The sequence below is a fragment of the Rousettus aegyptiacus genome, unplaced genomic scaffold (genome assembly GCF_014176215.1).
Source record: "Rousettus aegyptiacus isolate mRouAeg1 unplaced genomic scaffold, mRouAeg1.p scaffold_m13_p_4, whole genome shotgun sequence".
In the NCBI taxonomy this organism is placed as follows: domain Eukaryota; kingdom Metazoa; phylum Chordata; class Mammalia; order Chiroptera; family Pteropodidae; genus Rousettus; species Rousettus aegyptiacus.
The window spans coordinates 110,625,565-110,650,687 of record NW_023416307.1 but is presented as its reverse complement, the minus strand read 5'-3'; the positions used below and the strand labels follow the sequence as shown (position 1 = coordinate 110,650,687).

The window sequence follows — 25,123 nt, the reverse complement described above, 5'->3', positions numbered from 1 at the left end:
ATACCGACCAAGGGAAAACTATGCTAGCGAGCCTTCCCCACTTGGACAGAAGGGCAACACAGGATAACTAAAAGCTCCCTCCTCCCATCCTTGCTCCCCTCAGGGCTACAATCAAAAGGAAAGTAGTATCCCATATCACTCTGATTCTCTCCCCAGCTTCCTCGACCCTGGTGTGCCCACACATGGCCTTTACCAAAGCCTATCCTAGCTCAGATCTTGACTATACCCACCAGGTGCCCAAAGTTCACTGGGGAGGAATGGGGTGGTGAAAAGTCTGGGTGTGAAACCAAACATCTTTATTTGCATTCTCACTGGGGCCCTTTCTTGCAGCTTGTTTGCTGGCCCGCTCTTCCAGCTGCATGGCCAGGTGCAAAGCCGCAATGACATCTTAGAGCTGAGAAGTGCTTGGCTTGCTGGACCAGGGCAGACTCTGCCTTATTCAAAAAGGTCTCCAAGTTGTAGTCTGGCAGCTTGGTCATCTCAGAGAGCTCAAGCCAGCCTGGCCCTTGCTGATAATCCTCTTGAGCTCTTGCATGGCCCTCCCTTGCAATTCTCTGATCCAAGTCATGGCTTCATTAAAGCTGGAATTCTGAAAAGACAGTTCTTCCTCTTTGGAGAAATTCCATCTCTTCCGTTTCCATTTGAGCTGGCTGCTCCCTACAGGGCCCACTGTAGGAGCTCAGTTCCTTGACCCTGTCTGCATATCTTAGTGTGTTTAAAGTGTATTCACAGTGAAGATCACGGTGAGATCATGGCTATTATGCAGGTCTCTGAGTTCTCCCTGATAAAGGAATCCCATAGTACAGTTGTTAGCTTGATCTTGCTGAATAGGCTATGAACCTTGTTCTGTCCCAGGGCTCTGATGTCCTCCCTCCTTCAGAGCCAGGAAACTGTTAATTTCTGTGCCCTCCATGTGGGTCTGCCAGTCAGCACTGGAAGTGTCCAGACCTCACTCATTCCCTGCCAGAACCACCCAAGAGAGCTTGCCCAGCACTCTCCTTTTGGCTCAAAGAAGATTCTGGAAGCAGGCATGATAGCTGGAAGAGTTGGAGTTGGCAGATGTCTGCCTGGAGGTGCTGCAGGCACTGCCTATGTTGATCTTCTTGATGACATCATCAACACAATTACCCTGCAGCCCCACCACCTGCACCTGCTGCTTGCCGTTCTCCAGCCGGCCCAGTTTGGCCTTTGTTTAGGGAGCTGTTTGAACAGCTTCCTATTTTAATCTCTAAGAATGTTACATAGACTTCCAGGCCCAGGTTCCAGTAGCAAGGCTGATTCTTCAGGAGGAAGATATCTCAGGAGGCCATCACATTGATCCCTTTGGAGGCATTCTGAGCTTTTCCAGAGAGGTCTCCACCCACAGTATATGTGTTGCCACCTGGTATCTGGCCATATGCAAAACAGGTCACTTTTCCACCCTGGAAAATTGTGTGAACCAGTGGCCTTGTTCTAAATCTACAGACAACTTCATTTGAAGCCATTTCATCAAATGTGAAGGTGAAGCAGAATACCTGGTTCTCCAGATACTGCATTAAATCCACTTTTAACTTGAGCTCATGTACAAAGAGGAGACACTTGCTTGGAAGCAAATCACATCAATTTTTTTTCTTGGTCAATCCTTGTTTGTTTAGTGGGCTTTTCCTAACACAAATGCATATCCTGTGCTCTTCCATAGGATCAGTCACAGTGGGTGGATGACAGTCTAAAGTAGCCAGAAATTCTTTAATCAACTGGGCAAATTCCCAGTTTTGCAGCTATTGTCATACTACTGAAATCGCTTTATTCTCATTTCGGAGTTCTAGTCCTTCTATTCTCGCTACTGCTGCTGCTTCCTCCCTCTCCCCTCCTCCTTCCCTTGCCATTCTACTCTTCCTTCTCTCCTCCTCCTCCTCACTCTTCTTTTTTTCCTCCCATTTCCTTCACAATACACTATTTCCTCCTCACTGAATTAACAGGGTTTGCAGAAGAGATCCTTTGAATAGAATGGACTTGCTCTTCCACCTGCTCGCTGACCATAGTCAATGGCATTTCATCCGCTGCCATAGGTGGGCTGGTGGGAACTGAAAACCATTTGCGAAAATTTGCAGACCCAGGCAGCTCCACCTATCATTCTCTTGCGCGGTGATACGAATCTCTGAGACAGTGGACGTGCTTGCGGAGCGGCTTCGGAGACCTTCCTTTGGAGTGGGAATTTTGAAGTTGACTGATCTGCGTTTTTGTTTCTGAGTGGTTACATTCTCCTGCAGGGGTAGATTGTAAGGGTGTAAGGGAAGAAACTCTAAGAGTTCTGGGTTTATGGCGGCCATATCATTAAAATCAATCTCTTCGTGGCACCTCCTTCTGTCCATTTCACTGAAACACGGGCTTTCTCCAAGATCACAGTCCTTGCTTTTGGCACGGTGAATTAAGCCATTACTGCATTGCATCTCAATGGCCAGACTGGGAAATAAGCAGGCCTGAAGCAATGAGTCCATTGGGCAGTTGGCAGGTGCGCCAGGAAAAAAAATAAAAAAATAAAACCGGCAAGAAACTACAACTCTGCTAACCCTGGGGAGTCTTAATGCCACGTGAATTCATTCTTTCTAATAGAGACATAATAGTCCATAGTATACTTGACAGTTTAACTTCTTGTGATTAAAAGGAACCATTTATTTTATAGTATTTTACTACCTCAAACAGTGGTGTTAAAAATATAAATAAATTTTGTGTAGTTATGCTTTTATTAGGGGAGGTATGAGATTTCTAGGGCAAAAACTATAGATATTTTAGTTTTGATAAATGATGCCAGAATTGTTTCTCCAAAGGCCATACCAATTAATATTTTCATCGGCAGTATAGAAATATATCCATTTTTCTTTTATCCCCACAAGCAATGGATGTTATCATTCTTTAATTTTTGCCATTTTTACTGGTTAGAAAATAATACTTTATTGGTTATTGTTTTTCCCTTACTTTTAATGAGGTTCAATATCTTTTTAATGTTTGTGGCAATTTGGATTTGCTCCTCACAAACTATCTTTCCATATTCCTTGCCCATTTTCTCTCATGGGATATTTATTAATTTAAAAAAGATATTAATGTATTACAGATACTAACCCTCTCCCCACATTTCTATTGCAAATATGTCTTCAAATTTATAAATTTTGTGACCTTTGTTTATAGTATCATTTTCCATTCAAATGTGTAACAATTATCTATAATATGGGTTCATTTATTCTTTTATCATCTCCAGGTTTTTTGTCTTTGTTGTAAGGGTCTTCCACACCCCCTAGATTGTAGTTTCCTAGATTTATTTTCTTTTATATTTTAGTTTTTATCTGAGATTTATTTTTGTTTAAGTTGTGAGAGAAAGAGGTCCACCTATATTTTCTTTCAGATGAATAGTCAATTTGGTCTGCACCATTCAAATAATCTATCTTGTCCTAGCTGCATTGAAATAAAATTTCTAATATATAATTTAGTCCTCATATTTAGAGAGATCTGGTTGTGGATTCTCTATTTATTACAACAATCTCCCAGTGAATATTTCAGTGCCATTGTGATATTATTTTGATTACAGTTCAATTGAAGGAAGTTCTATTATCTGGTAAGACATATCGTCTCTTTATATTTTTCTTAGTTTCTTTTTTTTTCTTATTATTTTTGCTTTATATTTTTCTTAGTTCCTCTTGAATTTTTTCCTTAGGTCTAAACTTATCTTAACATTGATATAATTTTTAAAAGCCTCTCACTTCAGATTTACTTTCATTAAATTTATATATTATCTTTTTGGACTCTTGGTGATTTTTAAAACTTTCCAATCTAGAACATCACACTTCTGTTTATTCATTCAGAGAGATTGACTTCTGTACGTTTACATGGTATCAAGCTCTTTGCTAAATACTTCCATGAATTTTAGTAATAGTTTACTAGAGTCTTTTGTGTTTTCAAAGCATGCAATCCTATAGTCAAAAACAGATGTTATTTTTCCCAATATTTATACCTATTATTTTATTTTCTGTGGTATTGTATTTTTTCAAACCACCAAGTACTATTAAATACTAAAGATGATAACAGTAACCTCAGTGTAGCCCCTGATTTTAATTAAAATGGATTCAGTGTTTCATAATTTAGGATAATATTTTTCAGTCATTGGTGAAAAACCTTTATTACATTTAAATTGTTGGTGTCTATCCTATTTTTATTTAGCTTTTATATTAATCATGACTGCTTAATTTTATCTGAGGCCCTTTAAGCAAATATTGATATGATCATGTGTTTTTTGCCCTTAAATTTAATTGTGATAAAAATAATTATAGATTTCCTGATATTAAGTCATGCTTACATTCCTAGAATATACCTTAATTGATCACATGATATTATTATCCTTTGGTTTATTGTTGGATTCAATTGCTAATATGTTCTTTCAATTTTTTCAGTGTTATTCATGAAGTATATTGGTCTATAGTTTTCTATTATATTTTATACCTAGAACTGTGCTCAATTACTTTATAATATGAATTGAGGAAATATTTTTGTGAGAAATATTCTTTATGCTATAACTGTAATAGTTTATATCACACTGAAATAAACTCTTCTATACTGAGCCGGACTTAGCTATAAACTCATCTAGTCCTGGTAACTTTTTCAATATCTGTTTTTTTTCAATATCTTTTTTAATCCTAAATTTTATCTCTTTTATAAGATTCAACAATGAACAAGACAGATGAAATTCCAAACTCATAACATAATTTTAATTTCTACATCATCTTGGGGTATTTTTGATAATTTATATTTTCCTTTAATGTGATTTTATATCAAATGAAGACATTTAATGCTGTTTGTATACCTTTTGCTGGGTTCAGTGGATTTTAGCTATAAAATGGTCTCTTTTTAATTGTTTTCTAGTTAATTTTTAATCTCACTTTTGATTTCTTGTTTGACTCAAGGGTCCTATAGGTAATTTCCAAATAATGAATTTACTTTGATTTCTCTCCATAATTTATTTCCAACATTATTGAATTTTGGTCAGAGAGGATAGCTTGTAAAAGTTCTACTTTTAAAACATCTGTTAAAAATATTTTGTTCCAGGTTTTGTTAATCAAGTATAGAGTCAAATTTTGTGAAAGCAAGTATTCGTTCAGTAAATATTTATTGAAGTCAACTCCATTCCAGCCTCTTTTCTAGGTGCTGGTGATATAATAGTGAACAGTACAGCTATATACCTTGCTTTATGGGGTTTACATTTTAGTGAAATGACAACGTTTCTTTGTGAAATAGTACATAGTCAAGTTTATTTATTGTTTCATTTAATCCTTCTATTTCATGCTTATTTTTTTCTACCAGATCTGTTCAGTTCTCAAAAGGTTTCCACTATTATTTTTGTTTATCAAGCTCTGCTTCAATTACTACATTTTTGCTTTTTATTTTAGATGTTTTGTATTTTTGATACCTCTAGGTTTATGACTGTTAGAGTCTCTTTGTAAATTATACTTTTGATAACTTCATTTTATTTTCTAGATTAGATTAGTTCCATTGTTAATATTACTATTGCTGGTGCTGCTTTTGCTTTTGTTTGCATTGGTATAATAAAAAGTGATTGTCAACTTTGATTGTTTTGAGAGAATGTATTTGGATTTTTAATACCCTAATATGACAATCTTTCTTTTCTAATGTGAGAACTCAGTTTTGTTATATTTAGTATTATGACTATATAGCTTATTTTATTTCTTTCATCCTTTATTTATTCATTTATTCAGCAAACATATGTTAAGTGCTTCCTATGTGTCAATGTGGTGAGGATTCAAAAATGAACAGGACAGATGAAATTCCAAACTCATGACATTTACATGGTAGTTGGGGCATTAAAGATAGTAAATATAATAAATCGGTAAAATATTAAGTATATTAGAAGGTGATAAAGAGTAGGAAGAAAAATAAAACAATAAGATTATGGGCAATGTTAGGAATATTATAATTTTAAATAAGGTGTACAGAATGGGTCCCACTGAAAAAGACATATAAGAAGAGAATTGAAAGTAGGTGAGGAAGTAAGTCAAGTGAATATCTGAGAGAATTGTTTTCTAGGCAAAAGGAATGGCTATTGCATAAGATTTAAATGTGTCTCACATGTGTGTCTTGATGTGTGTCAAGCTACACATCAAGAAAGTTAATTGGTGGATTTATTATAGGAGGTGAAAGGAAGACTGAGAAGCCAGAGAGACGCTTGAAAATCATTTAAAAGACTTTAGGTGAATTAGAAAGCTATTGGTGATTGTTTCTTAAAAATTTTATTTGATCACATTTATTTTGGCATACATTTATATACAATGAAATGTACACTGATGAGTTTTAACACATTTATATATCTGTATAAATACTGCCAATATCAAGATACAGAAAATTTCTTTCATTACCCAGAAAATTCCCTTGTGCCTTTTGTCAATCTGATCTCATTTCTGGCCTCAGGCAACCACTGTGCATGTGTGTGTGTGTGTGTGTGTGTGTGTGTGTGTGTGTGTGTTTCCTGTCACTACAGTAATTAGGTTAGATTTGTCTTTTCTAGACTTTCATGTAAATGGAATCATACAGTAACCTTTGGTGTCTGGCTTCATTTTGCTTGGTATAATATTTTTGAGATTCATCCATATTGTTGGGTGCTTCAGTAGTTTGGTTCTTTTTTGTTGCTGAGCAATATGCTATTATATCAGTACACTTCAGTTTAATTAGTCATTTGCCTAGTCACAGACATTTGGGTTGTTTCCAGTTCTTGATTTATGAATAAAGTTGTTATGAAGATCCATATACAAGTCTTTATGTAGACAACTGTTTTTTTTTTCTCTTGGATAAATATTTAGGAGTAGGATGTCTGAGTAATATAGTAAAGAAATCTTAAACTTCATAAGAAAGTGTCAAACTATTTTCCAAAGCAATTAAACCATTTTGCATTCCCAGCAGCAATGTTGGAGAGTTCCTGTTGCTTCATATCTTCATCAACATTTGATACTGTTAGACTTTTAAATTTTATTTAATCCAATGAATGTGGAGTGGAATCTTACTATAGTTTTAATTTGCATTGCCCTGATGACTCGTGATATTTAACTCCTCACATGCTCATTGTTTATCTTCTTTTGTGGAGGTTCTGTTTAAATCTTTTATTATTATTTTTATTGGTTTGTTTGGCTTCCTTTTAGTGAATTGTAAGAATCTTTCCTTTAATTGTAGGAATCCTTTTATTAAATTGTATGAAAAAAATTATGAATAAAAGTCCTTTGTTTTGTGTGTATGTGTGTGTATATATATGTGCTAATGTATAATCAATTATAGCTGATCTCAAAATCAGTAAGATAATATGTAACCTTAATTTATCAAGTTTTTAAAATGCTAACATCTATTTGGAATTAGTTTTTTAAAGTAACTTCAAGGTCAAGACAATAGATTTTATGAGGCACAACAGTGTGAAGCTTAAATTTCAAATAGCAAGTCACTGAAACACTCATTAATGTCTATGTATTTCGTTAGTCTGTGCAGAAGTATCATTGCAAATTCTTTAGTTTCAAATTACATCATTATTTCTCCACTGGGTACAACTGAACAGTTTCATTTTTCTTAGCACATATCCTTCTATTTCCTTTGACTGGCTGAAAACGTAGCATGATGAACATATTACATTTCTAGATGTTACATATTACATCACAATTCAGACTGTTATTAACAATCCCTCTCTCAACTCTACAGCTCAATTGATCTAGAATTACCCTGATTATCTATCTAGTATGATCTTCTGAATTATCACAAGGATGAAGTTATATGTTAGAGGCTTAAGAAGATGCATTTACCATTTTAGCTTCTTGAGGGCAATAGGAAGATCTATTTTCCCAATAGTTATGTTATTTAATTCCATCATAGTATCTTTACCCATAGGAAGAGCAACAATGCATTTCTCTGTGCTCAGCTCAGCCTGTCAGCTGAGTCCTTCTATGTTCTTTCTCCTCTATACCCCGCTTCTTATGCTTCTTCAGTATAGAAATACCAGAAACCAACCTTTCCATCTTCTGTGAATTAGGAAATATTTTAACAGCCAGGATATTGTTGAAAATTAAATTTAACAAATAAAAGTGTAGTGAAGTTTTAAATATAAATCAGATGCATCCCTAGGATTTGCTTTTAACTATACACCTTCTATGAAATTATATTTTTACTCCCAGCAAATTACCTAGGAGAAAAAAAATGACAAGAGTAATCTATTTTTTTCACAGCTGGTCGGTTGGGCAGAGTTTCTCATCAAGGAGTACATGCTGTTTGCTCCCCAGATGGACAGCCTGGATGAGCTACAAATCCACAGAGCTTGGGACACAAGGTGGAAATTATACTGCCAGTGCTTTTAATCTTGCACAGCTCGGCACACTCAAAATTGCAAGTGGCCCATTTCCAAATGAACATCTATTGGGACAATATCCTATATCTTGTCAGAATGAGTCCCATTAAATCCTCAGCTGGAATTAGACCAAAAACTTGTAATAATTACCGGAAACTTATTAAAAAGTTGAAGCCCTAGACTGTGACAGTGAAAACACTTAGGCGACATTAACAGTAATTGAAATCTCTGTAAGTTCTCTTTTTTTTTTTTCCAGTCGATTCGTATGGATAGCCAACCAAAGAAAGCCCAAATGAGAAGGTGTGAAACCAAAACACCCAACTTTTAAGGGGGGTAATTGTCTTTTTTTTCATTACGAAAGTGTAGTGTTACAGTGGTGGTGAACTGCTCATTCAGGAGAGCTGGGGCACCTGCCAAACTGCTGCCCTTGGCTTTTATGATAAGCTTGAGTCTCGATGCTGTGTCCACCATCAGGGCGGCAGGCTGACCGTCTCTCTCCAGTCTCATGGGTCTGCTTCCCACGCTCTTCTACCATCCATTTTCAAAATGCACTACTTTCTCTAGTAAGTCCCGAACTTTAAGAACAAGAGTATTAAAGAGTTTTGAACCTGGCCTAGCAAATAATTTACTAGTAAATTTAGGGCTTTGTTTCAAAAGTAGAGAATAATAAAAAATCTTTTCTGCATTTCAGTCATAAGGATGACTACTTTCAATTTCTCCTCAGATGGGAAAGTTTGTAAAAGGAACTTTATCAAGTTAGGAGACTTTTCTTATTTGTTTTTTCAGTTTCTTTTTTTCCTTTTTTTCATTTTTTTCCAGTGTTTTTTTTTTTTTCATAGAGCAAGCAGTACACCTGATCATATTTGGCTTTTTATTCCTATATATCTGGGGGACAATTCTCAGGTAATTTCAGTTTTGTTTTGACTTTATGACTCATAATGACTTTAAAAGACAATCTGGGCTCTTGAGGAACGGTACAGAAAGAACAATCTCAAATTTAGGGCTCATTGGAGGGCTGGCCATCCTCAATGGCAAGTCTGAATTATAGAACAAAAAGAATAATTATATTCTTTTTAAACAGAAATTCTTATGATCAACCAAGTACTCCAAGTAGAAGAACACACCTCAGCTGGAATACCAGGCTGGGCTGTGAATACTAGCTGACAGGAGAAACAATAACAAATGTAGTGACCCAGAAAACTGGGACGATGTTGGTGAGGGATTCAAAACTAGACTTTCTGTGTAAAGGTTGAAAGAGATAACTCTGGGGAGTCCTGGTTTGGGGAAAGCATTGTGCAAGCTACAGGAGGCAGAGGTGTGACCCAAGGGTGAAAGAAAGGAACACCAAGGTAGACTATTGTCTCATAATGAGGGAAAATAAGTACCAAAGATTAGAATGCATTCCATTTCTATGGAAGTGTCCAGGATAGGTCTGGACAATCATTAAGTGGAATTATTGGGGAGGAGAGTTACTCATGTCTAAATGATTGCAGTAAATAACTCTCAATCCCTTCCAATTCAAATGTTCTATGGCTTTATGAGACTGGATTTATTTCTTCAAGAGGATGAGACATATTTTGTAATTAGCATTATTCAAATGAATGCCAAACACTCTATAGGAAAATGTCTCCTAACTATTTTACAGATAATGTTACCATCTTCTTTTTTTAAAGATTATTTTTGAATTGAAAAAACAATTATAATTTCTTACAGAGAATTCATTTGAACAACTCTGCCTTAACTCTGACTTCGATGGCAGAAATATCAGGCAATCTAGAAAGCATTTTTCATTGAGAATATTCTTTCAGGTTAATCTTACATGAGTTAAGTTTTAACTCTTTTATCTTTGTGAAACACAATAAAGCTCCTTAGGTGACTACTTTACAAGACTGCTTTTTCAGTAGTCTGCGACTATATACTTAATGAAAAGATAATTGTTTAGAAAGGAGAGAGCAAGAGGGATATAAAGCGAGAGTGATGGTAGGGTAATAAGTGAATGAGAGACTATAAATATGTATATGAGAAATCTGGTTTAAATTATGCTAAACAGCTTGGCTATTGGGTTACATAATCACCCTTGAAGAGATAAAATTTAAACATATTCATAGTCTGGGGAAGGGATAGGCTCCCAGTCCTGGCTATGGCTCTCTTTGTAGTCTGACCCTAACAAATCTATTATTTCCTTGGTTTTCTCCTCTGTTAGTAAAGGTCATAGAATGTGATTTCAGAAGCTTCTTCTGGACTAAAATTCTCTTGTTGGCTGAGCTCCATGCTGTTCTGAAAACATCAGCCACAGCCTTGTCTGCTTTCTTCTGGGAAAATTCTGGTCCGCAGAGGATTCAGTGAAGCTGATTAGAAATTCTGGGTATGGTGGAATATACACACCCCTATTCCAGTCCTGCTGAAATTCATGGGCTTCTAATTTTTGTTTTGAAAAAAAAAGACAAGTTTAACATTTTTATGTTTCCACTAATTATCTTTTCCTTTTCCCTTTTCACAAAGGCTACTGCTATCATTCACACTAGAAAGAATTTTATGTTCTCTTTGTGAAACAAAACAATTACTTCTGTAATAGAAGAGAGAAATCTTGAAAAAAAATCAGCAAGGTATACACAATTTTTCCTTTTCCCCTTGGATTTAATGACAAAACATACTCTAAATTATTGCCTATATAAGACTTATAAATCATAATCTCATGAACATTTATATGCTATGCAGAATCGAAGCTCCTATTGATGAGTTTACTCACTCTTTTTTTCTTCCCTTTTATGTCCTAAAGTTTAAGCCTCTTAATAGAAATTATTTAACCTGATGACTATGATGTAATTACAATGGAAATATCTTGTTTGGTATAATGGGTATACAATTAATATTTAGTAAATAGATGAACAAGAGAATAACGCTAAAAACCTGTTTTTTTAAATCTTAATTTAATGAATTGCTTGCTGCCATCATATTATTTTGTTATAAGTAAATCCTACCAGAAATCAAGGGAGGCTGGAAAGAGATGGAATGGGAAAAGGGCATGGTAGGGGAGGAGTAGGTATGATTCTTTGGTGTATGTTTGGTGAGACTTTTTTAAAGTACAGAAAATAGTAATATGACAAACACTATTTGTTATAGGAAATCCTTACTTTGAACTTTCTTTTTCATATTTGCTTCAAGTCTTTGATTTTTAACCAAAAATAAATAGAAATAAAATTGAAGTTCTTTCTTGCTCCATCACTTTTACCCATCATTCTAAAATAACCACAATTGTGGATTTGAGGTAAATCCATCCAGATTATTATTATTATTTATTATTATTATTATTATTATTATTATTACTTTACACACAAAGATATAGTGTTATTTTCTAGTATGTATGTTTAATTTACATAAATGTTAGAGTAAGTATGAGTCACAGAAGAGCTATGTTTCCTCCTCTTTCTCTTCTTTTTCTGTTTTCGGTTCTGAGCTAGCTTTCTTTTTTGTATATCTTATCTCCTATAAGTTGGGAAATCATGTTCATAGGATCTGGTATTTTCTCCAAAACTACTTTATTTTTCTATTTATAAATATATTATTGGATCATTCAGAAAACTTAGAAAATATCAATAATGCACAAATTACTGAGGGACCCCATACTTAATGCATGCTCGGAAGTGAGGGCACTTGCTCAAGCCCACATCTCGTACCACCCCATTTTTACATAGAAAAACTCCTTAAGTGTTGTCTGCACTCACCATCTTCAGTTCCTTTCTTCCCATCCTCTTTTCAGTCCTCTTCGGTCAGGGTTTTTCCTCCAATATGTCACCTCGGTCATCACTTCTAATGATGAAGTTTTTTTCTTCCAGGAGCATGTGACACCATAAACCAAACCTTGGAGTCCTTGACTTGTCTATCTCATACTCGACATCCTTCAGCAAACTATGTCAGCTTCAGTTGCAAAATACTCTCAGAATCCAACCCTTCTCAGCCCCTGTACTGCTGCCATCCTAGTCCAAGCACAGTCATTGCTGAACAGGATAATTGCAATAACTTCCTAACTGCTCTCCTACTATTACGTCTTTTCAGCACATTCTCAACATGGCAGCCAGAATCACTCTTTTAATCTTAAAACAGATCCCATCATATATCTGTTCAAAACCTTCCCATGGATGCCTGCCCATCTTACTCCAGAAAAACCTTAAATGATTGTATATGGCATATATATGCCACATGGTCCAGCATTATCTGGGCACTTGCAACCTCACTAGGACCTCAGCTGTCCCTTTTTCTGTTCCGCTACTCATTGTTGTCCCTTGACTATACCAAGTATTCTCCTGCCTGTCAAAGCCTTAGCATTTGCTATTCTCTCTGCCACACAGGCCATCCCTTAATCATAAGTATGGCTCTCTCTGTGGCTTCTTTCAGATTTCTATTAATAGTCAGGCATTCCTTACATGGAGGGGAGTTCCTTTCCTGGTAATCCCTACTCCCCTTACTTTATCTTATCCATAGCATACTTGTCATGTAACATCTTTTATATTTATATACTTATTGTTTGCTTCCTGTCTCTGTCCCCAGAATCTAGTTTCATGAAACAGGGGCTTTCTTTTTCCACCATTATTTCCCCAATGTTTAGAATTGTGGCAATAAATATTCATGGTATGAATAAATGAATAAATGACTTCAGTATTTTTCAGATGATATACATACTTCATTTTTTACAAAATAGCATGATATAAAATGTAGCTTACTCTTTAAAACCTAATGTATTTTCAACATTTGCCATGCCGAGAATACTCTTCTACAACATTTTTCATGATGGCTCCTTAGTCTTCTGTTTTAGAAATGCATGAGAATTTACTTAATCAATTCTCTATAAATGCACCTTTTGATGGTGTGCAAAATTTGATAATAAATAATACTCCAGGGAAAGATAAATATATCTATCTCTTCCATTCTGTGGCATAACACTGCAACTAGAACGGGTAAGTTGGTGGGCCTAGAGTTCTCCTGTAGGCACTTACGAGTTTGTGATGTTATCTCTGGACCTCTTGTTCCCTCATTTTATAAACTTCACATAGCCACTCAAATGTTGGTAGTTACTGTCTGGATTTCATATAGTGCATTTGAGTAGGACATGAAATAAATCTCCTTTTTTTTTTTTTTTTCTCTTATGCTGAACCATAATCCAATGTTATTGAGTGTTTCATTTCAATACTTTTCCTGATAGGACAAGCGCTGTGGCCTGAATCTGTCTGTGATTCCCACCCTTCTTCCTTTAGGAGATTTTGTCTGATTGTTCAAGAATATAGCTTAATTTTATGCAAACCCCTGACTATCACTGAATCTGTAGCACCTCTCAAATCAATTGATCAGAAATAATTTAAATAAAGCATCTGCTTTCTCTTCCTACCCAAGGATCGATAAGTGACTGTTTAGGAATAATTAAGTGCCCTCACTTCCGAGCATGCATTAAGTATGGGGTCCCTCAGTTCTTGGAGGACAGACTTGGGAAATGCTGTACATGGGAGCATAGGCTCCACAGTAGTGTTAACCTGGAGATAAATCAGTGATTCATCAGCTTCAGGGAACGTTTCTGTCCATCTTCCAGAAAAAGATCCTTTGTATTTTCTTATCACTAAAAGTTTAAGGAGATCCAGATTATTTTTATTTATTCATCCATGTTGGCTAGCCTAAGATGGCCTTACTCAAAGTCTCAAAAAAAAGTCTTATAGGAATTAAATGTGTTGTAGATTATATTTATCTGTAAAACATATTCTAACTAATATATCTGATAGACATAATGGAAATGTTTCCCTTTATTTAGTGTTTTCATAATTTATAAAAGTCTTCTGAACACTTTGTGTTATTTGACCCTTGTAGCCTGAATATCTTTATTTTAGTAGAGAGGAAAGTGACTCTTAGAAAGGTCAGTGTTTTGCTTGTTGTCTCATAATCGGCAGTAAAGCCTGAATTCGAGTCTCAAACCATTAATTCAATTCTTATGACAAAATCTATGTGCTTGGCACTATTCATCGATCTTGCCCTCCTGCATACTAGAATCCCCTGGAGAGCTTAATAAAAAATACAGGTTCCTGGGCTCACCCCTCCCAGGGATTCGCTGTCATTTGGTCTGTTTCAGGGCCAGGAATCGTTATTTTTAAAAAGCTCTCCAGGTGATTCTAATGTGCAGTCAGAGGGGTGTCCTCTGTAGTCTCCCTCCCTAGGCAGAGATGAAATAGTAGGCAATTAGCCACTAATCAAGAAAAGAAGCAATATAGCTCAAAAAAATAGGAAAGAATGATAACGTTATTTTGCTGTCCCTTCATGTTAGAGAAAATTATGGGAGTTTAAAAGTCATTGTAGAGACATTAGGCTTTGTATTAAGGATTATGGGACATAGCAGAAGCTTCTAGCTATGGTATGACCCACCTCACGGAAGAAAGCTGCCACCTTTCCACCACGGATGTCTCCTTTAACAGCAGTGTGTGGTCAATTTATTACCTTATCATTACCTTATCTTGATCTACCACCTTTTGATGATGCAAAAGAATGTAAATCAAAGTTGACTCTTTTTTGGTTCATCAAAAGAACTGACCCAAGCCAGTGAAGTTCTACTCTTCGTTTAAAGTTTGAAGTGTAAGAATCGGCTATTCTATGTGTCTTTTATGTCTAGTCTAGAATGGGCTTGGCACACATCCAAGCCTCCACCTGTTTGGCTCCTTGATCTCAGAAATGCTCTCGAATTCTCTTTTGTATACACATTAGCATTGTTTAATCTTGAGAGAGCTTCTCCGAACTTTAGTCATGCCTATTCATGGGGTCTGCTAACGTTTGACTTATGCCTTGCCTCTGCTGCATGAAGGGCTGCCTCAGTATTCCAGTCCTATGCTGTTTGTCTCTATACATGTGTACTCTTCTTGTATAACTACCTACAATTTAAATAATCGACTTGAGAAGGCAAGAGGCACCCAGGAAAATGCAAGCCCAATCTTTATATAACCAGACCCATCTGCCCTGTTGGAGTCACAGAGCTGTCACTCATGAGCAGAGTGGTCTAAACCTAAATACTTAATCTGTCGAACCTCAAGTTTCCTCACTGGTGTTAGGATTAAATAAAATTATTTATGTTAAGTGTCCAGCACCACATGGGTACTAAATCTGTGTCAGTCTGTTTTCCTAGGTTTGATATTCTGTTTTTCAAATACTACTAATTGCATAGCTAAACTTGCCTGTTATCTTCTCTGCACAATAAATAGATTGATTACGCAACAGTGCAGTTTACTTGGCTCTGTATTATCAGTCCAAAAGCCATCCAGAATGTTACCTTGGAAAAAGCATTTATTAATTCCAAGGCCCTCAGCTCCCCAAAGAAACAGAAACAAAAGACAACGCACATAGGCATGCACACACACACACGCAAAGTGTCCAGTGCACTGTTGTAATAGGAGATTTCCTTACAAAAACGTCATAAGACTGTGTTAATATTCTAACCTTACAGATCTGGATTTGAGCCTCAGGGTTGTGTGTCCATGGACACACAGCCAATAATTTGTAAAGCTGGTATTCTAACCATGATCTGTCTGATTCCAAGGACTATTGCCTCTTTGGGAAGTATCTTCTGGCTTTTAAATAGGATGTCTTCTTGGAGAATGGTAAAAGATATTCTAAAACTACAGTGTCCAAGTCATCACCCACTTTTCACAAGCCCCAACCTTCACATAAAACATTTGGGTAGGTTGGGATTTGAGATGTTAGCAGGTGCTGGTGGTGCTGGTGACATAGTCATGTATCTGTGGCTGTGTTGGTGTGTGTGTCTGCAGAATAAATGTGGCTATAATAATCCGTTCACAAAACTTCTCACAGAACCCTGTATGTTGTGTAGCTCTAGAGAGTTTTTAAGTAAGAAACTTCTCACAGGAGTTAAATATCAACAAAACATCTGTGTGCCTAATCAAAGAAGTAAGGCCACACTCAGTCAACAGGAAGATTCCCTGTAGAAAGACATCACTAAAAGAAGTGCTGTATGATTTATTTGCTATAACTCAATTTCCATCTGTCCCATAAAATGGATTGTGTACACATTGTACTCTAGGCACCCAGCCAGGGCAGAGCATACCAAGGAGCAGAAAACCTCCTCCTTTGGGCTGTTGGTGACATGCTCTGCTAAGAGCTAGGCATGCCTGGGGTGGTCTTTAAGGAACTGCTTTGGACACCTACTGACATCTTAGACCTTTGGGAGTTGGCTGGATCACAGGCCTTTGAACAAGGCTCCATAGCAATAATGGAGGCCAGGTGGGTTTTAAACATTCTGTTTCTTTTTTTTTCCAGAGATTCCTTTGATTCATATTTGTAGACACCAGATGGTAATTTTGCCAGTTCAGGCAAGATGATTATAGTTGCTTATATTTCTTATGTAAAAGGAGAATGGGCTGAACAAATGCTTTCTTGCTATATAGTAGACTAAAGCAAATCAAGTGAAACTGAAACACTTGGTCATTCTATAAACAAAGTATAAGAACTGCTTATGGTCAAGTAAAAACCAATGTGATCCTGTAAAACCAAAGCAACGAGTAAGAACCAAAGAACCAACTGAGTAAGAACCGAAAGACTCCTAGAGTTACTTTGAGCTGAGTACTGGCTTCCTACTTTTTCTAGGTACCAGAACCTTATTTACTTTGTTTCTAAAACTGTCTTGTTTAGGTTACCATAACATCATCAATAGATTTTAGGAAACTATTTATGTAGGAAGGTTTCCTCCTTCTGCATTTCTTTTTGTTAGGCGAACCTAGCAGGTCATCTCCATATCACATTTATTGTGGAAAGGGAAGAAAAGAAGTCAACATGACTTCCTGGACCTACAGGATTTCTGCTCTGTGTGGCTTTGGGAAGTTATTTAACTACTCAGAGACTTAATTCCTCATCCACGATATGGAGATAACATACGTATCTTATGGATTCTCTTGAGGAATAGCATAAAATACATAAAATTATTTTCTTAATCCCAGTATGCTGAGCAGACAGGGTTCATTCAATAAATATTACATCTGAATCGAATGTCAAAGCCTCCTGCTGGAATGGGAGATGAGGAGGACTGCTCTTAATCTTTGGCGTTGGCGTATGTGCTGGGAGAGATTAGCTCTCTTCTGAGATGAATTATTCAGCAGACCTCTCTGAGAGCACATTGCTTGCCAGGTACGGTGCTGGGTGCTGGGGAAAAGAGATGAATAAAAGAACCCAGCCTCCACAGAGCTTATGGTCTAGCTGAGGAGAGGAACATTTAAAAAGTAGATAAATAAATCACTATCCAGGCACTAAATGCAGCAACTAAATCATGTACAAGGTAGAAAGATAGCATAAAGCAAAATAAGTAAGGAATAATGGGTTAATTCTGGCCTACTGCCTGTTTTTGAAAATGAAGTCTATTGGAACACATCTATGCTCATTCATTTACGTGTTGTCTATGGCCACTGTTGCCCTAAAATGGCAGAGTTTAGGACAGTTAGTTCTGTTTTAACATGATACATGTTCCTAAAATTCACCACACTTTGCAAACCTGTGCAATAAAACCCACAGGACATAGAGGAAAAATGGCATTGGAGACAACACTTGGAAACTTGGTCAGTGACGCATAAAAATGGATAGGAACCTGATAAAAATGGCAACCCAATTTTACATATATTAAATGGTTAAGAAACATATAAATGCTACAATAAATATGGCAGTTCATCTTGAAAAAGACCTGGTTTACCAGACGAGTTCCAGCTTGTGAGCTACTGTGAAGTGGCAGAAGAAGACTTATCTGAAATCTGAGGGAAAGCTGTGGCCCTAGTTGTGGATGGTGTGGCTTGTAACACCTGTGGTGACTTGTGGTGGTTGGTGGATGTTTGAGGTGTGTACGTGTATGTGTTATGTGTTTTGGTTTGGACGGATGCAGTTTTCTGCTTCCATCTAGTATTTCTCACAGAGGAAATTTCACATGAACAAAAGTGAAATTTATGTTATGCTCATATTGTTCCTTAATCACATTGGAACAATTTCACATTTTTGAAACAAGTGTTATAGCAGAAATGATTATTGTTGTGATGGAGACCATATGGCCCACAAATCCTAAAATGCATACTATCTAGCTCTTTCTGGAAAATGTCTGCTGACCCCTGGGACAAAGGAAGGAGGATTAACTCTCCGAAGGATCAGAAGGCTCCTAGATGCTGTCAAGTCCAAACTGTGTTTAGGAGGATAAAGAAAGGGAGTTAGACATGGTGACACAGGGGAAACAGGAACATTCTTCCATTTTTATTGTAATTCCCTCTCCCAACCTATACCTACAGTCCCTCATCCTCACCTCCTTTCCTAAGAGCACAGCTTTTCTGAGTTTTATACCTAGTAAACCAAGATACAGTCAATATACAGTTGGTCCTATGGATCAGAAAAAGTTCCTCTGACTTAGGAGCACTTAAAGTCACATTTGCCCCCAAAATACTTCTCTCACTCACCTGCCTTGAGTAAAGGTTTGGGCTGTGGGTAGTGCCTTGTGGAAAAAGCAGTTGGATAACCAGGAGGGTCGGCAGAGTGGCCCATCAGTGTCATTATCACAATCTTATATAGAGTTCCCATTTACCATCCACTGTGTGAGGTCTAACTCCTTTCCTGGGGTCTGGCCTCATCAAATCTTTATAGCCCAGCCTCCCAGGACCACATTGAACTGCTCTCTATTTCCCTCTGAGAGTTAGAAGTCTGAGTAGAAATATACATATAGTTTCAAAGAGATGGGCTAGTTCCCAGATTAGCAAAATAGTTATGATGTGATTAAAATGATTGACAGGGAAACACAAAGACAGGTCAAGCAGAAAGAGCTGGGTTAGTGGCTATGACAAAAAGACAAAAGAGTGAGGGCATCTTGATTTTTTGTATTTATCAGAGAAAATATGAGTGCATCAGATACCTTAGTCTCATGGCAGAAATCAGTCATGTTAGATAACTCTCCTTGGTCTACTTTCATGTTCAATCATCAACTTTTTGATGATGATTTGCTTTTAGGAAAGATATATGATGACTATACTGATGTGATTGTTTTAATCCAAGTTGCTGCTCATAGGAAATAATATGTGGACCCTCTGGTGTAGTACTTTAGGTTCCCGAGTGTGGTTAATGTGAGTCTATCCTGAGTGTCAGCTTCACTCTCAAGCTTTTGAATAAATCAGTTTTCTGTGTCTGCAAAGTGGAAGACTAGGTTGGGCCCCATCAAATACATCCAGAATGTCCATTCTGTATAAGTCTCTCCATTGACAATACTCTTCCTATCATGTCTGCATTTTTGGGTCAAAACTGATGAATATGACTTTTATGACTCCCAGCCATGCTGGCCTCTCTGGCATCTGAAAGTCTATATCACATTGTCTGTACAAACATGTCTTAGAAGCTTATAACATTTTATCTTGCATTATAGTTATTTGCCCGTGAGTTTTCTTTTGGCCTAAAAGAAGGAAGCCTCTTATTCTCTCTGTGTGTGTGTGCCTTGTTGTAGCCAACACAGTGAAATGCTTAATGAACTAGAAGCATCCTGAGAGCATTGATAGGCATAGCATTCATGGTGTGTGTGTGTGTGTGTGTGTGTGTGTGTGTGTGTTTGAGAGGTTACATCTGGAACAAGGGGATTTTGCTGAGGGAGGATATACCCAGTCATAACGCCATAGGGAGTTGGAGGAGGCAGAGCTGGATAGTCACGCACAGAATGGGAGTCTGGATCCCTGGAGTAAGAGTTACTATTGTAGATACTGTTCTGAGCACTTTACATATAACATCTCCCTCACTCTTTTAATGATTCTGTGATATAGGTGAGGTTTATTCTCCCACTTTTATAGCTGAGGAAACCGAGGTTCAGAGAAATTAAGGAATATGCTCAATAATCTGGCTCTATGCTCTCTCCTCTTGACCACCACATGAAAGTTTCTTGCTAAACTTGCCCTTGGACCAGCTCCATATAAAAGGAGGCTTGTTTAACCAATACCAATCAATGCGTCAGTGGCAGAAAAATAAAAAGAAAAGGAACTCCAGGGTTCAGACTCTCTGCTCAGTGCATTGCCAAGAGATCAGTTTTGGAGATGTTTCCTACAGAACGACCTTTGACTCTGATCTGTACCTATATGCTATTCTGCTCCAGCCCTCTGTGTAAGAGACAACCGTGGTGTAGGCCCCAGGATTTGTTGGAGCTATCTTTGGAAATATATTCCTTAGAGTAATGCCTAGAGTGGATTAACGTGCAGACTAATGAATTCCTTGTCTCTGGAAACTTCCATGAAGGGTGACCATACTCAGGTGACAGAAATACTTGGCAGGAAGAGCTTGTAGGTAGGGAAAGTTAAACTATATGCTCTTTTTCAAATGATTTGAAAATCTAAAAGACTTTGATTAGTTCTTTTTTTTTCCCTTACAAAACTATAAGGAAAGTACCACTGGTAAGTGTCATGCAATAGAAAGAGAAGTATACAGTTGTCTGTAGGCAAGCTGCTGGTGGCTTTCTGATTGGGGGTCAGGGTACCACCAGTTGGCCAGCTCTTCTTCAATCTTCTTATTTGCAACTAGGGATAAACTGCTTTTCTCATTTGACAAGATACCTTTGGAGGAGAAAATCAGATTATAAGTGTGACTATGTTTTGAAAAACATTTTTAAAAGGTAACATGGCACATTTTGCATCTTTTTAGAGGGCAATTTTAAAACATCACTCTTATAGCATGACTTGAAGTTCATTCAGTATCAAAATGGTGTAGAGGTTCCAGCTGGCGTATCTTTCACATTAGTTGGAAAACGCCCTTATTTTTAAAAAATGACGGTGGCAGGCTAAATAATAGCTCTCCCCCAAGGATGTCCATATCCTAATTCCTGACACCTTTGAATATGTTACCTCACATAGTAATAGAGATTTTATGTATGTGATTAAGTTAATAATCTTAATATATGGAGCTGATTTTGAGACATCTGAGTGGGCCCAGTGTAGTTACAAAGCTTCTCATAAGAGGGAAGCAGGAAGGTCAAAGACAGAAGCAGGGTATAGGACAAAGGAAGCAGAGGTTGGAGTGATGCACTCTGAAGATGGAGGAAAGGGCCATGAGCCAAAGAACGCAGGTGGCTGCTAAAAGCTGGAAAAGACAGGGAAACATTCTCCTCTGAAGCCTCCAGAAGGAGCACAATCTTGCCAACACTTTGATTTAAGCTTCTGACCTCCAGATTTGTAATAGAATACATTTGTGTTGTTTTAAACCACTAAGTTTGTGGTAATTTGTAACAGCAGCAATAAGAAACTAATTTCTTGCTTCCCACTCTCCCTTCATATCTTTCCTCCTTTTCTCTGTCCCTCTCTTCTTTTGTTCCCTTTTCCCTTCTTCCTTTCTCCCTTTTCTCTCTCCCTCAGCCCCTTCCTTCAATTCTTTTCTTCCTCCCTTTCCCACTTTCTCCCTAGTTACCCTTCCTTTTGGGGAGGAAACAAAACAAGTAGCAGTTAGAAAAAGTCCTGATGATTTAATAGTGATGGATTTTTGGTTTATGGGATTTTTAAGTTTTCTGTTGATTATTATGAGCTCTGGTGAAGAGATTAATTCAGTTAGCATGATTTGTTTCCTTGTCTTGACTTCATAAAATCATAAGGAGACAATAATATAGTTATACATCCCCCGAGCTTGAAAATGCCCAAAGATTACAAGTGATTCATGAGAACAGCTTAACTTGTAAGGGTTTGCATTGTGCTCCATAGTAAGCATTCATTTATTAAGTTTTAAAAATGCCTTTAGAAAGGATATAATGGGCTCATCAATTAAAAGTATGTTTGGAAAAAACTCTGAGGCTGTCAGCAGTAATTCTTCTTCCCCTAAACTCTCCTTTTCAAAGATGCCAACTTGTGTGCGGCTCCGGAATGTGCGTCCTCCTTTCCTAATGCTTCACAGTGATGGTAGTCCCACCTGAGGAGAACTGTGCTGGCCTCACTCGGTGCCAAGTAGGGTTCAGATGTCCAGGCCTTTCAGGGCCAAAGGACCATGCTTCTCCTTCCCAGGCTGGCCATCCATCATCTGGTTAGAGTGAGGTTCCTGAATTGACACGTCCTGGCTAATGCGCCTGGTGCCGCAGAGGAGATGCACTGGGTCTCCTCAGGGTGCTGCATTGCTGTCCACGTTACTAATGCTCAGCCTTGCCACTCACAGATGGCTAGGCGTGACCTTCCAGGCTAACCCAGCACTTTTGTGACAAGTGGCACTTCCAATACACAACTTCTGAAAGCTCTTCTTTTCCTCTGGTGTGGCCTAGATGAAGCCTTCACCTTCCTAACACAAGGTTAGGGAGAGGTTACTTTCCCTTCTTCTTTTTGTTGAACGAAGCCTGAAAAGCATATACTCTAAGCATTTGTTCTCAGATCATACCACCCCTTTCCTAACACCAGAGTTGGCTTAAAGCTGAAGTCCTTGCTTCTTACTCTCCAGAACAATTGTGGGCTCTAACACAGCCTGCTCCATTGGGTGATGATGCCCTGTACCTCTCACTGCCTCTTGTTCCCACCTTCCTCTCCCCTCTCTTCACTATGCTGCTGGGAGGCAGGCTGCCTCTTCCCACAGCTAATCTTTCTATCAGCATTCTGCCGCCTGTGGTTTCCCGAGGGACCTTGATCTCTGTCTGCTGCCTGGCCACATAACCTCTTTTCAGTTTTTTTACTACTTACTCACTGACTCTCCCCTTGGACTCCTTTCTCTCCCCTTTAACATAGATCCATCTCTTCCATCTTGAAACATTTTTCCAGTTTACACATGCAGCTGGTAATTATTGGTTGATTTTTTTCCCTCTCCCTTTATATCCACATGTTTTCATTTCCCTACTTCTATTTCCTCTTAATTTCTTGCAGTCTAGCATCTATCCCCCTTATTTCATTGAAAACTATAGTCAGTCTCTCTCTCTCCTCTTAGACAAATTCTCTGCTCTTTCCAGAGCTATTCTTCTTGGTTCACATTATACTGGACACTGCCGATTACCCCTCCCCACATCAACATACACACAATTCAAAACTAATTTTTCACCTAGTTTCTAGGCTCTCTGTCTTCAAAATCCTCCACAATCTCTCATCGCTGTTGCTTTTTACTTCTAAATGGTTATAATTTATCTTGTATTGTCAACGGCTACTACAAACAATGGTGCATGCTAGCTATACTGCTCTACCTGTCACTAGGCCCCAATATATACGCTCCATGTTACTCATTCTGGTTCATGCGCATATAACGTTTATTTTTATTTTTCTGACTTTGCTTATATATTTATTCATTCAGAAATAGTCTGAATGAATGAGCACCAACTATGTGCTGGACACTATACTAGTCAGGATATGATGGCAAGTAACACAGATGATTAGTGCCTTCATGGCTTTTGGAATCTATTGTGGAAAACCAGTGTTAAATAGATAACCTCACATGTAACAGTCAAATTTGCAAATATGGTAAGGCATTTAGAGGAGAGGAACATGGTATCCTGAGAGAATAACATGGACAAGGCAGAGAAGGTGGGAAAAAAATCTAGCTAATTGGGAAAGTCAGAGGAAGGGAAACCTGAGTTGAAATCTGAAGTTAGATGTTAACTAGATGCAGGGGGTAAGTGAAGAGTTTTATGAGCAGCGGAAACAGCATGTGCAAAGGCCCTGTGGTGCAAGAGAACAGGGACATGGTGTAAGAAATGGCTAGAAGTGAGCAGAGATCTGAACATGGAGGGTTTGCAGACCATAATAAGAAGTTTTAAAGGAGGTAAAGGAGAGGGACATGGTCGGATTTGTCTTGAAAAGACCTTGTTCAGTTAGTCTGCTTTCACAGAGCCAATTCCCTTTCGTTGAGCACACATTTTTGAGAACGTCCAGGAAATAGGATTGACTGGATCAGTTATTGTGAACTCCAGGTCTATGGAGAGTTTTCGATGAAGATGCAGAAGGCCCCAGGGAACCCGTCTAACAGATGTTGTCAGCAAGGCAGGAGCAGGGAGAAGAGCTTCAGTTTAGCCAGATTCCTCTGGGGACCTCTCTTAGACTCAGCTTCTCTGGCTGAGTTACATTGCCCTGATCTAATATTCAAGAGAAACAGCCAAGTCTGAGAGGAGGAGATGGTGGTAGCTATGTGCAGGTTGCTGTGGGTAATCGAAGGTAAAAAAGGAAAAGTGGCTCACCTAATTTCATTCTAAATTACAGTCATTGTTCAATTCCTTCCTTAAAAATCCTTGGTGCATTCAAAAAGAAAAGTCTTTTTTGGAGTGGGGGAACAATGGGGGGATGGATGCACATATACTCACATCCCCTTACTTGGGGTGTTCTTTGTAAGTGCAGATTTGAATGGCTTGCTCAATTATTTTCACTGTGTGCATGCTAATGATAATAAACTTGGAAAACTGAAACACATGAGTCTACAGTAATTGTTTTTTAGATAGTGTAATAATTCACGATAATTGCTTGCAAAGCATTTTCCCCCTCCTTGTCTACAGGGGTAAATACATTAAAGCAGAGTTCTTGTATACTATTTTACAATCTATTAGCATAATCACCCATTGTAAAATAAGCCCTGCTGCTGTGGAAAAGTGTGCAATATTGGTCCATTAGACACCTTTGTCTTATGTACAAGCAGCTAATGGCACTGTTTATGGGCATCATCTTGGCTTGGTATATGCTTGTTACCAACTAATAGATCCAGAGCATGAGATGCTGTTTGATAAAAGTTATCCAACACTAACAATCCACCATGACTCTAGCCTCTTGCTTGAAAATTACTTTTAGCCCCATG

General features: G+C 37.7%; 1 pseudogene; it reads right to left on the bottom strand.

Annotated features, from left to right (window-relative positions):
• Positions 1-244: 244 nt before the first annotated feature.
• Positions 245-2,477, bottom strand: LOC107503368 (annotated as a pseudogene).
• Between the last annotated feature and the right edge of the window lie 22,646 nt (positions 2,478-25,123).